Source organism: Lipotes vexillifer, unplaced genomic scaffold (assembly GCF_000442215.2).
Source record: "Lipotes vexillifer unplaced genomic scaffold, Lipotes_vexillifer_v1.1 scaffold2106, whole genome shotgun sequence".
Classification (NCBI taxonomy): domain Eukaryota; kingdom Metazoa; phylum Chordata; class Mammalia; order Artiodactyla; family Lipotidae; genus Lipotes; species Lipotes vexillifer.
In genome coordinates this window covers 319,236-323,567 of record NW_006775310.1, presented here as the reverse complement: position 1 = coordinate 323,567, position 4,332 = coordinate 319,236, and the positions used below count along the sequence as shown (strand labels likewise).

At 42.9% G+C, this 4,332-nt stretch overlaps 1 pseudogene; it reads right to left on the bottom strand.

Moving 5' to 3' along the window:
* Positions 1–3,595: 3,595 nt before the first annotated feature.
* Positions 3,596–3,937, bottom strand: LOC103079736 (eukaryotic translation initiation factor 1 pseudogene; annotated as a pseudogene).
* Positions 3,938–4,332: the final 395 nt, after the last annotated feature.

Here is a 4,332-nt window from a genome sequence, read left to right as displayed (position 1 = left end):
AAAAAAAAAAAAAAAAAAAAAAAAAAAAAAAAAATCTCCTTTATGCTTCTTTCCATTTAATCCCTTTCTAGAAACATTCTAGTAGAATGTCATGTAAGTGGAATCATAAAGTATGAAGTTTTTTATGTCTGAATTCTTTCACTTAGCATAATGCTTTTGCGATATATTTTGCATATACAGGAACTGTTTGTTCCTTTTTATTGCTGAGTAGTATTCCATTGTATGTATACACTGCACTTTGTATACATTCACCAATCCATAGATATTTGTGTTATTTCCACTTTTTGGCTATTACAAATAAAGATGCTCTGCACATTTGTGTGCAGGTCTTTATGTACATATGTTTTCATTTCCCTTGGATAAATAATTAGAAATTGTGTGCCAGGTTTTACGGTAAGTATATATTTTACTTTATTTAAAAAAAAAAACTGGCGGGACTTCCCTGGTGGTCCAGTGGTTAAGAATCCGCCTTCCAGTGCAGGGGATGCGGGTTCGATCCCTGGTCGGGGATCTAAGATCCCACTTGCCACAGGGCAACTAAGCCCACACGCTGCAACTACTGAGCCCATGCACCAATACTAGAGAGGCCATGTGCTCTGGAGCCTGCGGACCACAACTAGAGAGAAACTGGAGAGAAGCCCGCATGCTGCAACAAAAGATCCCGCGTGCCGCAACTAAGACCCGACGCAACCAAAAAAATTAAAAAGAATAATAATAAAAAAAAAAACCTGGCAAACTTTTCCAAAGAGGCTGTACCAGGGAATTCCCCAGTACAGCCAAGTTCAGTCGTTAAGACTCCGCACTTTCATTACTGAGGATGCGGGTTTGATCCCTGGTCTGGGAACTAAGATCCCACAAGCCATACAGTACGGCCAAAAAAATCATCATAATAAAAATAAAGTAAAAAAAATAATGTTGCAAAGTGGCTGTACCACTTTGCATTCCCACCAGCAATGTATGAGGATTCCAGTTGTTCCACATCCTTACCAGCAATTAGTATTATAACTCTTTTTAATATTAGCCATTCTTGTGGTTGTATAATAGTTATGTCAATGTGGTTTTAATTTGCATTTCCTTAATGACTAATGATGTTGAGCATCTTTTTTTGTGCTTATCTGCCATTTCTGTATCTTTTTTGGTGAAGTATCTGTTCAAATTTTTATTTTTTATTATTTTTTAAATTTATGGCTGTGTTGGGTCTTCGTTGCTGTGCGCAGGCTTTCTCTAGTTGCCGCGAGTGGGGGCTACTCTGTTGCAGCGCACGGGCTTCTCATTGCGGTGGCTTCTCTTGTTGCGGAGCACAGGCTCTCGGCGCGTGGGCTTCGGTAGTTGTGGCTCGTGGGCTTTAGAGCGCAGGCTCAGTAGTTGTGGCACACGGGCTTAGTTGCTCCGCGGCATGTGGGATCTTCCCAGACCAGGGCTCGAACCTGTGTCCCCTGCATTGGCAGGTGGATTCTTAACCACTGCGCCACCAGGGAAGCCCTCTGTTCAAATATTTTGCCCACTTTTTATTGGGTTCTTAATTTTATTGAGTTGCAGGAGTTATTTAGATGAAGACTTATTTTTAAACTTCTTGACCATAATAGCATATTTTGGAGTTTCTTCTCAATGTATAGGTGAATGTAATGAAAAGCTCTTAGCTTAGTACTTAACTGGAATATAAATAGTGTTTTGTGTATATAAGTAACTAAATAACAGATCTAGTAAAATTTAAAGTATTTTTTGTGTGCCACTTCCTTTGCCTAAGGTGAATGGACCCATTTCTCCAAATCTGTTCTAGTAAATGCTGAGTTTTTTGTTTGTTTGCTTTTTTTTTTTATATGTAATCTTTGAAGTGATAGCTGTTGTTAATGTCCAGATGCTATGAAAACCCATCTTATGGCTGTGTTTCAGGTGTTTATTTTAATCAAACCTATCTGTTCCAAACAGTATGTTTCATCTTCCTCATTCACTTTGTGGGAATTGGCCAACTGCCAAATAAACTTTTTGAGACACCGAAAACCCATTAAAAAGCCAAGCAAAATAAATATTGGCTCATGGTCACATGAGATTCAAATACCACTTAAATTGTAAAAGGAGGAAGCATGGCTTGTTATACATTATGATTGGTTAAAACGCAGTGACATTTTCATGTACATGTGTGTACTGCTCTGGCCAAATAAAGCACTTGAGTAAAATTAGAAATAGTGGGGCTTCCCTGGTGGCGCAGTGGTTAAGAATCCACCTGCTAATGCAGGGACACGGGTTTAAGTCCTGGTCCGGGAAGATCCCACATGCCATGGAGCAACTAAGCCCGTGTGCCACAACTACTGAGCCTGCGCTCTGGAGCCCACAAGGCACAACTACTGAGCCCACGTGCCACAACTACTGAAGCCCGCGTGCCTAGAGCCTGTGCTCTGCACCAAGAAGCCACCGCAATGAGAAGCCCGCACACCGCAACGAAGAGTAGCCCCCACTTGACGCAACTAAAGAAAGCCCGCGTGCAGCAACGAAGACCCAATGCAGCCAAATAAATAGAAATAGTGCCATTAATTATTAGACTATTGTGGTGTGCTCACAGTCATCTCTTTTGGCAGACTGTAGGAGATCACATTTCAGCTATAACTCCTTTTTTAATAAAAATAGTGATGTTTTTCTGTGGCCATCTCTTCTAAGAAATCTACACACACACACGCACACACGCACACACACACACTAGCAGCTGTGGATTCTTTTCTTTTCCATTACTTGGCCTCCGTTTTTACCTCTTTTTTCTTTCTTTCTTCTTTTCTTCTTTTTTTTTTGTTTCTGAAAAGTTTTATTTAAATAAGGGTTTAAATACATTACATAACATTAAAACTGAAGGAAAAAAAAACACAGTTTGTTACTTCACATGGCATCGGGCAGCTGTTGCTAGTAAGCTGCGAGCGCTACAGCTACATGACTGATACATCGGTTTGAAATTTGTTCCCTTGTCAAAAGTTTAACTCTGATAGAAGGTTGGCCTCACATTCTAGTTTGGACGTCGATCAGCTAGGATATGTCTGGTCAAAAAGACCTTGGTGGCAAGCCAGATGTCCCATCACCTCAATAGAATGAAGGTGGTTGCTCTAAGCTCTGCCCACCTGGTCACGTTGGAGACACCAGGGGATCTTTCCCCTGATGATCAAAGACTCCCTCTAGCAGTACAGCTGCCATCGCTGCCTCACCCCATCCTCCACTCTCAGCTTCACCGAGGGCTGTTCAGGTGGCGACATTCTCTTAGGGCAGGGAACTCTGTAGAGGGATTGCTGAGGAGCTTCTGGCCAGACATAGCCGCCTGTGATCTTGGGGCTCTGGACTTGGATGAAACATCACTGTTATTGCTTTGTTTCAGGCCAGACACTGCCAGGTGCCTACTGCTTGATCTCTGTTTAAATGAAGGACTTCAAGACTACACAGCATGGCTCTTTTCAGTTTATTGCATGAAGGAGTTACACTAGTCCAAGTTAAAAACAGACCCCAAATAGTTACATTACACAAGCTGTGAGGTTTTTAAACTTGTGACAAGAGACAGGAGGAAAATTCTACTCATTGCAAGGAAATCCTCACTTAAGCTTCAGTGAGCCAGGAGCACTTATAACCCATGAACCTTCAGCTGATCGTCCTTAGCCAGTCCAATCTCTACGAGGAACTGGCATATGTTCTTGCGCTGGTCACCCTGTAGCTGAATTACTTCTCCATATTCTGGACGCTCAATTACAGTTCCATCGCAGGCAAATTTCTTCTGAAACGCCTTCACTAGTTTCTTTTAATCGTAATCATCAGCTATCCCTTGGACAGTAGTAAGGGTCTTCCTCCCATTTCTCTGTTGAATTCTTAAATGGCTATAATCCTCAGCGACAGCAGGAAGCAGATCATCACCCGTACTGGCATCAGCAAAGGGGTCGAAAGAGTGGAGATTCTGGATAGTGGACATACCATGTGATTCCTTTTCCTTGGTGGAAACGGCCTGCACCTGCGTAAGACAGAAGACGGCGGGTTGTGGGGATGGAGCGTCAGGAAGCGAGGGGGCTTCAGGGGAGGCTGCTGAGTCCTTGGCTGGGGCTCAGTGACTGGGACCCTTTCCTTCCTTCCTTCCTTCCTTTTTCTCTCTCTTTCTCTCTCCCCCCCCCCTCCCTCTCTCTCTCTTTCCTTTTCTATTTTTTGGCTGTGCTGCGTGGCTTGCAGGATCTTAGTTCCCTGACCAGGGATTGAACCCCAGGCCCTTGGCAGTGAAAATGCAGAGTCCTAACCACTGACCACCAGGGGATTCCTGGTCTCCAGTTTTAAATGGATGGAGCAACCCCTGCCTTAAGCTTACTGTTTCAAAAA